The following is an 11,064-nucleotide window of genomic DNA, read 5'->3' on the forward strand; positions in this document are numbered from 1 at the left end:
GGGGGGAATCTCTCTGTTAACATTGACAGATCCCCCGTTCTCTCTCAGGAGCGATCGTGGATCGTGCATCAGCTCCTACGTCGGGCATGCCTGCTAAGGCTATTTAAAGGGCCGACGTACAGCTACGTCGATTTCCCAGGGAAAGCCAACCTGCCGCAATACAATGACGGTGTCAGGTCGGCTAGTGGTTAAAGGATGTAGATCAGCGGTCTCCAAACTGCGGCCCCTGGGGCCGGAGGTGGCCCTTCCCTTGCCTTTATCTGGCCTATGGGGCCCTATTCCTCCCAATGACTAAAAAAAAAAATAGGAACTTCTTCCCACTGACACCCTTCCCTACCTAAATCCCCTCCCCCCCCCCCTCAAACATCCCCCCCTCATGGCTCAAATCCCCCCCAATCCTGATTACACTTCTCAGCACAGATAGCTGAGATAGAGAAGGGGAGGTCTGGAGGGGTCTATGGAGGAGAAGGAAGGTGTGAGGTAAGTTGTCCCCCCACCCCCCCTCTTGTATTTACACACGACCACACTGAGAAGCGTCTTCTTCCTCCCTCCAATCATGTGACAAGGGGATAGAGGAGAGGAAAAAGAGGCAGCCTGCCCCCCCCCCCCCCCCCCACTGCTCAGCGACGCTCTCTACTGCCACCTGCAGGCTGGAAGGAGGATAACGCCAAATCCTCTCTCCAGCTATCTGTCAGTGTAGAGGGGAGATGAGAGGCAGCGCGCGGCTCTGCCTTGTCTACCTGAGGGCTGTGAGCTCGCGCTTCCTCTGATTGGCGGGGACAGGCAGATCACGCAGTACGCTCATATGATCATTCAGCGCGAGGGCGGGGCATCGCCATTTTCATTGTAGGTGTCAGGTGACCACGGAGACAACGGAGTGTTTTCTCTCTCTGCCGGCAGAGCGCCCCATAGTGGAATCATCTGATACTACAAACCGCCCATAGAGCACAGCTTCTTCATCCAATCTAAAGGTAGTAAGTGTGATTAAGAATGATGTCACCTGACCGGGGGGCGGGTCCAGTGTCGGGATGTGTGGGCGGGACCCGGGGTGTGTAATCATCTGTCAGTGTTCTCTCTCCTCCTTTCTGGTCTGAGGGAGGAGAAATCACTTTTCACACTCAGGATCAGAGCTGTCATTAGAGATCCCCGGGGCCCCCGACACCCTACATGACAGGGGCCTCCCCAAACACCGTACCCGACGGGGGTTCCCAAACACCGTACCCGACGGGGGTCCCCAAACACCGTACCCGACGGGGGGCCCCAAACACCGTACCCGACGGGGGTCCCCAAACACAGTACCCGACGGGGCCCCGAACCCCCCCAGTTCTAATCTTTACCCCCCAATCCCAACTCCCATCCCCTCCATTCCTATAGAAAAGGGACGACAGGAAGGAGAAACTGCTATAAGTACCATAATAGCATCACCAATGTATAGTGACAAAGTATAACCTAAACTGAATTAGACAAAATACAAAATGCACTTTATTATACAAAAATGAACAACTTTAATGTAACCAGGGGCGGAGGGACCATAATCAGGGGCCCGTTGCTAGGATACAGGGGGCCGCATGAGCATGCGCGTTCACCGCGATCCTTTCTGGTTGGACCAAAAGCAGCTTGCCTGTGACATAGACTCCGCCCCCTCTCACTCACCGCTGATTACTTTGAAGCGGTATCTACGATATGTGTTTACCCCCCACAGTGATCACACACACTACCCAATGGGGGCACGGAGATCCCTGCCAGGGGGCACACACTACCCAATGGGGGCACAGCGATCCCCACCAGGGGGCACACACTACCCAATGGGGCACTGAGATCCCTGCCATGGGGCACGCACTAACCAATGGGGGGCACTGAGATCCCTGCCATGGGGCACGCACTAACCAATGGGGGGCACTGAGATCTCTGCCATGGGGCACGCACTAACCAATGGGGGGCACTGAGATCTCTGCCATGGGGCACGCACTACCCAATGGGGGCACTGAGATCCCTGCCAGGGCGAACACACTACCCAGTGGGGGCACTGAGATCCCTGCCAGGGGGCACACACTAACCAATGGGGGGCACTGAGATCCCTGCCAGGGGGCACACACTATCCAATGGCGGCACAAAGATCCCCACCATTGGGCGCACACTACCCAGTGGGGGCACAGAGATCCCTGCCAGGGGGGGGCACACATTGCCCACAGTTGGTAGTATAGTGTGTGTGTGTGGGGGGGGGGGTTTAGTGATTCTGATGTTATCCAAAAGTAGGGGGTATAGGGGGGTCTGTTACCTAATTATGGGAGTTATAATGGGTCTGTTGTTATCTAGGCATAGGGGGTATAATGGTTGTGGTGTTATCTACGAGTAGGGGGTATAGATGGGTCTGGTTTTACCTAAGAGTGGGGGGGGGGGGGCATAGAAATCACTGGGGCCTACCTGACAGGGCCCCCCCTTCTCCAAGTTTAAATCTTTGGTCCCCAATCCCGCCTTCCAACTCACATCCCACCCCAATTCCCCCTCCTAGCAAAAATCTACTCCCCAAAATTCCCCATCCCAGCACAAATCCCCCTCCAATCCCTCCTCCAAGCACCAATCACTTCTTCTAGCACAGATCCCCCTCATTCTCACTCTGAGCACAAACTCCCCCCCATCCCTCTTCCCAACACAAATCTCCCCCAACCCCCCCCCCCAGCACAAATCCACCCAATCCCAACTCAAACCCCCCCCCCCCCAATAGCAGACATTTTCAACCCCCTCCTAGCACATACATTCCCCCCAAATGCCCCCCTCCTGGCTCAAATCCCCCAAAACCCTCCTCCTAGCAGATATCCCTCCCTATTCACCCTTATAGCACATACACAACCCCCCAAATTCCCATTACACTTCTCAGCACAGATTGCTGCCCATCCCCCCTTCTCCAGAAATATCCAAAGCACATACAATTACCCCCCCCCCATGTACAATTTCCCTGTGACCTTCCCCCCCCCCCCTCTCCTGTCACTACAGCTCTCCTCCAGCACATGAGACAGGATCGCTCTTAGATCACATTGGACTGTACACACACACACACACACACACACACACACACACACACACACACACACACAGTGTGATTACCACCACCCCCCCCCCCATCCACATTTCCTGCTCCTGGGATATGAGCAGCCCTTGGAGGAGATAGGGGGGTGGTAATCAGTGTGTGTGTGTAGTCAGCCCGATGCCATCTCTCCACTCCGCCACTTCTCCAATCACTGCTCCAGGATGCCGTTCCCTTTTCCCGGCTCTGAGTGCGGGCGATGGTGGGGAGAGATCAGCGGCCAATCAGGCATCACATAAAAAGGGAGGGCTGGCGTGGAGAGGGGGGACCACTGAAATCTGGGAGTAAATCAGCCCCCCCTGGATTTGGCCATGTCTGTGTCTCTCCCTCCAGCAGCTAAAATCAGCTTTAAGTATTTAAAGTGTAAGTAAACCCCCCTATCGTTTTCAGCCAAGGAAGCTGCCATCTTTGCCACTGTTTAATCTACAACTGCAATGATGCTGCACATGTGATCAGTTATGACACCAGCCATTGGATGGTTTGACAGTTTGGTTGAGAGCACAACCAATGGGAGTGTTACATTTCCAGCACGTGCCTGAAATTAAACTGTTTTATGGATGAGTTTACTTCCGCTTTAAGGACCGGGCCTATTGTTCAGACTTGGTGTTTACAAGTTAAAATCTTTTTTTTTTGTTAGAAAATTACTTTGTACCCACATTCATTCATTTTTTTTTTTTTTAATTCAGACGCCCTAGAGAACAAAATGGAGGTCGTTGCAATACTCACAATATGTCACATTGTATTTGCGCAGCGGTCTTTTTGCAAAAAATACACTTTTTTTGAATTAAAAAATAAGGCAACAGTAAAGTTAGCCCAATTTTTTTATATTGTGAAAGATAATGTTAAGTTGAGTAAATTGATACCCAACATGTCACGCTTCAAAATTGCGCCCGCTTGTGGAATGACGACAAATGACGACAATTTAAAAATTTCTACAGGTTACCAGTTTTGAGTTAGAGGAGGTCTACTTCTAGAATTATTGCTCTCGCCTTAACGATCGTAGCGATACGGGCTATATGCGGGCGCATATGCGGGCGCGATTTATGTTTGCGTTTGCTTCTGCGCGTGAGCTTGGCGAGACAGGGCACTTTAATTTTTTTTTCTTCCTTATTTACTCCAGACCAGACTACAAAATGTAGCTACAAACTCAAAATATAAACGGCAAAACACATTTCTTTTTTAAATCAGAGTTTGATGTCATTTATTTAACATCTTACAAAGAAGGAGAGGTATTGGCCCGACTATAAGGGGAGGAGGAGGTCGGATTTTTTTTTTTGCAACGCTAACCAATATCCTTATTTTTCAATAATAATCAATACACATCCACTAGGAAATGGCCCTGCTATCTAGTTTTCATTAATTAATTTCTCACTTTGTTTTTCTGCTTCCTTGTACTGTAACATCCTGCACAGTGGCGGCTGGTGCTCAAAATTTTTGGGGGGTGCAAACAAACTGAAAAATTCTAAAAAAAAAAAAAAAATCAATTGCAGCCACTGTGTTATCAAAACGCAGCCACTGTGTCCACTGATCCCAGACACCATGATTGTCTCCTTAATAGCAGCCAGCATATCTTTGAACAAGGGGGGAAGGGGGGGGGAGTTATCAAAGAAGCATACTCACAGTGATTTGGGGGGCTGGAAGAGGATACTGTATGTGCTAGGGGCCAATTTTATATTCAACCCCCCTTCTAGCACAAATCCTCTCTGCTCCCAAAGTGGCCCCTAGCACATACAGCATCCTCTTCCAACCCCCAAATCACTGTGAGTATCTTTCTTTGATAACTTGCCCCCCTTCCCCTGCAAGTGTCATATTGGATTCAGACCTAACCTCAGATCAGCACGTCCTGTTGATGCTGTGTCTATTCTCCTCCCCCTCTGTCTGTGTATAGGAAGGCACGCGGAGGTGGCTTCAGTCCGTGTGTTAGTGTGAGACAGGAGGGGGGGGGATGGGGAAGAGAGGGACAGATGCACCTGTGCTGTGCTGGAGCTCACCCTCCTTGCGGCCGCTACATAAACCAGACCAGAACCCGTCCCTCATGCTGCATGGCGCGCTCTCTTACCTTCCTCCTGCAGCTTCGCTCGGGCCGAAAAACGGAGCTGCCGACGTCACTTCCGGCTTTCGTCTGTTTCACGAAACCCGGAAGTGACCTCGAGATTTGAAAAACAATGCTCCCGCCCGTAGAATCACACTGATTTTATGGGCGGAAGCTACTCGGCGCTTTGTATTGCGCCGTAAGGCGGGTTAAATGCCCGCAAATGAAGCGCCACATCTGCAGTCTCGTGATTGCATTGACGTGGCGCTTCCCATAGTTCACTGCATCCGGCGCCACTTTGTTAAAGGACTTTTTTTTTTGTTGTTCTTAAAGGGGCTGTTTTGACTACAGGAAAGGGGGGGGCGGTGCCCGGGCGCCCCCTATGGACGGGTCGCCACTGATCCTGCATGAACTCCCACACCTCTCATTTTACCCTTCACTTATGTCTGTTTGGAATGAGCATTGAACGTTAGTTGCAGTTATGTACACGGCTCTATGTACACTGCAAATCCCATAGCAGGAAGTTGGTTTACAAAAAAAACAGATTTTTGGGTTACGAACACATATCTGAATTGGATATTTTTTAAAACCAGAGTTTAGCACCACCTCTCAGGTGAGCACTCCAGAGCATTACCACTGAAAAGGAGTCTCTTCATCCTAGAGCTGCACAATTAATCGTTAAGAATCGTTATCGTGTTTTTTTCCCCCTTGCGATCTTGACAAAGTATTTCCCGATTCTTTCTATGCAGAGAATTCTCTCTGCTCTGCTGAAGCTGACAGCCCTCAAAAGAAGGGGAAAAAAACGGGCAGTCTGACAAGTATCACAACATTCTTTAGCAGTGGAACTAAGTATAAACATTGTAACAATTTGTCCTTTACATCAAAAGGAATACAATTCCATGTGTAAATGAGGAAAGTTTAACCACTTAAAGCAGAGTCCCACCCAAAAGTGGAACTTCCGCTCATTTGTCTCCTCTCCCCCCCTCTGGTGCCACAATTGGCACCTTTCAGCGGGGAGGGGGGACCAGATACCTGTCTTTGAGGTATTCTGTTCACACTTCCAGGAGTCCGGGCCGCGGCCCGCGATTCCACCGCGGGGCTCCCTCCTCCTCTCCCTGTCGCTGGGCAAGTAGGAGAGAGGAGCAGGGCCTCGTGCATGCGCAGTAGGGTTCCTGGCATGAAGCCGTAAGGCTACACTGCCGGGTACCCTTACCCGCAATGGCGGCGGCATAACCCGACAGCTGATGGAAACATCAACTGTGGTGCCGACATCGCTGGACTCCAGGACAGGTAAGTGTCCTATTATTAAAAGCCAGCAGCTGCAGTATGTGTAGCTGCCGGGTTTTAATTTGTTTTTTTGGGCGGAACACAGCTTTAAACACAAACTTTTTCTGGCATTTGTTGGTTTCAAGCTAAAATCATTTTTTTTGCTAAAAAATTACTTAGAACTCCCAAACATTATATATATATATATTTTTTAGTAGAGACCCTAGAGAATAAAATGGTGGTTGTTGCAATATTTTTTGTCACACTGTATTTGCGCAGCAGTCTTTCAAATGCAATTTTTGGGGAAAAAAATTACACTTTAATGAATTAAAAAAAAAACTATACAAAAAAATTTGGGCTAACTTCACTGGTTAATGTGAAAGATTTTACGCCGAGAGAATCGTGATCTTTATTCTAAGCAAAAAAAATCGTGATTCTTATTTGGCCAGAATCGTATAGCGCTACTTCATCCTGATGCAGCCTCTAGCTCTCAGGTGAGTACTCCAGAGCATTACCACAGAAAAGGAGTCTCTTCAGCCTGATTGAACCACCACCTCTCAGGTGAGCACTCCAGACCAGACTACAAAATGTAGCTATAAATATATAAATATAAACAGCAAAACACATTTGTTTTATGTAATTTATTTAACATCCTACAAAGGAGAGGTATTGGCCGACTATAAGGGGAGGAGGTGGAGGTCGGATTTTTTTTTTAAACAATAAACGTATCAGTGTTCCTCTATCACGAACGGACAAGGAGGAGGCGGGGCTTTGTTTCAATGGACGGCCGAACACACTGCATTACACAGCGGGAGACATGCGCTGTTTTAGTAATGAAAGGTGTCTCCCGCTGTGTAATGCAGTCTGTTCGGCTGTCCATTGAAACAAAGCCCCGCCTCCTTCTCGTCCGACCGTGAGAGAGGAACACTGATACGATGCTGGAAAACTGTATCAGTGTTCCACCTATCACAGACGAGGAGGAGGCGGGGCTTTGTTACAATGGACAGCCAAATAGAATGCATTACAGAGCGGAAGACACACGCTGTTACGGCTCACTCGAGTATAAGCCGAGGGGGAGTTTTTCAGCCTAAAAAACGGGCTGAAAAACTTGGCTTATACTCGAGTATATACGATATATAAAATTAAAACCTTGTCAGAAATAAATGAAATAGTAAACACCCAGCACCCTCCCCACTGCACTAACCTCTGTAGGTGCTGAGCAATCAAAATCACTCTGTGTGTCCCAGAAGCACTACAGATAGAAGGGGAAGATGAGCGGGGATTTCAAATCCGTTGCACCGGCTGTGTGTGCAATGACAGCTAATCATCCTCGGAGGCAAGTACGGGGGGGGGGGGGGCTGTAGGAAGCGATCCCCATGTTAAATTAAATTTGATATGGGGGTGCCAGAGGAGCGGGGATTTCAAATCCCTCAACTACTGCACCGGCTGCATGAGCACTGACATCTATTCACCCATGGAGATAAGTGCAGTGGGGATGAGGGGCAGGTTGTAGAGTGTTAGTTCACCTTTTATTTTAAATGGAAAACCAACCCCAACGGTAAGAGGAATTTAGGGGATATTGCATCTTTTATATAACATTGTGCGGCACTGTAGCTTAGCTGGTTAAAGCGCCTGTCTAATAAACAGGAGAACTGAGTTCAACTCTCAGCAGTGTCTTTCTTGATCTATTTTCAGTCAAAAAATATTAAAAGGGGCGGACTTAATGGATCACTTGATTTTTTTCCCTACCATCACTCTTCTGTGTTTCTAGATTTTGATTATCTGTATACATTAGACGATTAGATGAATGAAGGAGGTTATGTGCCAAGGGGATATCTTTATTGGGTAAGTGTGTGTGTGTGTTTTTTGTTAAATTTTGACTGTGTGGCTACATTTTCGACATTAAAAATGATTAGTATTTTTATGGGGATAAGCCTTTGGTGGTGTCCATATGTCACATTTCCTCTCTCTGTGATGACATCAGGCCTAATCTTTGGGAAGTGATCCCTATGTAAAATTAAATTACCTATAGCACTTTTTAGGTGAACACTACAGGCCAATACCGAAAGGACCTAAAAGAATTTGGCCATCACAGTATAGATTGAGGTGCCTCCTAGAATCCCAGAAATGTGTTGAACTGTTTTTTCAAAAATACTAATTTCAAATAAAAAATGGTTGGACTCAAATCATTAGTGTACCATGTATTTTCCTAAAAACTTCTGAGCTTTGATATAAAGTACCTTCCTGAGGCCTCTGTGTGCACTGTGAGAGTAAACCCACTTTGGATTCAACGTGTCTAACTTCTTCCTTCTCCAGGTCTTTATTGCCATTTGTGTCCCTGTAGGGAAGGATTTCCATAAGGTCACTGAGACATGAAGTGAGAGGAAAGCTCACTAGAGGCAGATATAGCAATAAAATCACATAAAACAAAACCAATACAAAGATACGAATGCCGCTCAGTTTCAGTGTATTCAATCTGGTAATTCCACACATGCTGACGGGTGAATCACAAATTTCCTATCCAAGGGTAAAAGTGCTGACCCACAGCACATTGGGGACCAAGACCCTTCGGTGTGCTTTCTATCCTAAGGGAAAAATACTTTAAATAATGGGAGTCATGGAAAGGTCTTTGTGGCTGTAGGAGCATCAAGGCTGGGGATAGCTGCCTAACCCTCCAACTGCAGGGCAGAATGCACTGCAATAATAGGATCCTTCTAAGGTGATGGCAGGAGATTGTGGTGCCGTTCTCTTTAGAGACAGATTGTTGGGACTCAGTCAGAGACGGTTACAGGGACCATTGGCTAGGTCTGATCTAAAGGCTCAGGAGGGTCAGAGATAGACTCTGCAGGAGATGGTGCTGGAGTGCATAGGTGTGCGCAGCCTACTATATTAGGGTGTGCACCCCAAAGCTTAAAACACACATGCTTTTCTCTGAAGCCTCATCTGCACTGGACAGTGAGTGATTGAGAAGTGCTCTGTGCTGAGCGGCTTCCTTTTTATTCACAAACTGAAGCATAGTATGCATAGTTTACTGTGCTTCAGTTATGAATGAACACAGCCAGTGTGTTCACTGTGTCTATTTATAAAAGGAAGGGGCTGGTAAACAACATTTGCTGTGTCTATGTAGAAAATGAAGGGGCTGGTAAACAACATTTACTAGCCCCGCTCTTCATTCTGAAACATCTCCCACAGAAGGGAGGAGAGAGGAAGGAAGCCAGCAACACTGCTGGGGGAAAAGGTACAACAGGGGGAAAGCCTAGGCAGTCAGGGGAATCCACATTTAATAATTAGGGTGTGCCCAGGCACACCCCCTGCACATGCCTACGCTGGGGTGCATTTAAAGTGGTTCTAAAGGCTGAAGGTTCTTTTACCTTCATGCATTCAATGAGCCCGATTGCAATCCAGCATTGTGCACAAGAAAAGCAGCTCTTCCAGGTCTCTGCCTCCTCTCTGGCTAGAAGACAGCAGTGGGAGCCATTGGCTTCCACTGCTGTCAATCACAGATAGTGAGGAGGGAGCAGGGGGTGGGGCCAGGCCGCCTTCTGTGTGTCATATGGACACCCAGAGCAGAGCTCGGGAGTGAGCACACATGAGTGTCCCCATAGCAAGTGGCTTGCTATGGGGGGACTTGGAGAAGAGAAGGAGCAGGGAGCGCCGGCAGGGAACCCAAGAAGAGGAGAATCAGGGCAAAACCAACTGCACAGAGCGGGCAAGTATAAAATGTTTGTCATTTAAAAAAAAAAAAAAACCTTTATTATCACTTTAAAGTGTCTGCAATGGAGGCCCTGAACGATAGGGAACTTGGCCCAAAAGGCTTTCTTCTCCCTCCATGAACTCCTGAGATCAAACTTCCGGAATCCCTGTGCCAGCTGCATGGGCTCCGCTACCAAGAATTTCACCTCTTCATAATAACACATCTGGGGGAAGACAAAGAAAAGTTAAATCAAACTCTCTTCAAGATGAAAACATTACCACACATGGCTTATTTTGAAGCACAACTGTGACAAGCCAAGAAAATTATACTCAGCATATTTTGAAAAAAAGAATAATGAAAAGATCATCTTCAATGAAAACCATCTTCTTGTACCTGTCCACAGATAGAATGAGTTGAGGCTCTATATGAAAACTCTACACATCCTCTACAGGTTAACCACTTCAATACTGGCCACTTTCACCCCCTTCCTGCCCAGGTCAATTTTCAGCTTTCAGCGCTGAATGACAATTGCGCGGTCATGCTATGCTGTACGCAAATTAAATTTTTCTAATTTTTTTTGTGACAGATAGAACTTTCTTTTGGTAGTATTTATTCAACACTGTGTTTTTTATTTTTTGCTAAACAAAACGAAAAAAAGACAGAAAATTTTGAGGAAAAAAAACGTTTTTCTTAGTTTCTGTTACAAAATTTTGTAAATAATAATTTTTCTCCTTCACTGGATGTGCGCTGATGAGGCTGCACTGATGGACACTGAAGAGGTGGCACTAATATGCAGCCCTTATGGGCACTGATAGGCGGCACTGATGGGCACTAATAGGAGTCACTGACAGGCATCACTGAAAGGCAGCACTGGCATCATTGATGGGCACTAACTGGCACCACTAGTGGGCATCACTGGCAGGCATCACTGATGGGGTTGCACTGATTATCAATACACTGATTATCAGCGCAGACCCCCTTTAGGAG

The sequence above is a fragment of the Aquarana catesbeiana genome, linkage group LG11 (genome assembly GCF_042186555.1).
Source record: "Aquarana catesbeiana isolate 2022-GZ linkage group LG11, ASM4218655v1, whole genome shotgun sequence".
NCBI lineage: Eukaryota > Metazoa > Chordata > Amphibia > Anura > Ranidae > Aquarana > Aquarana catesbeiana.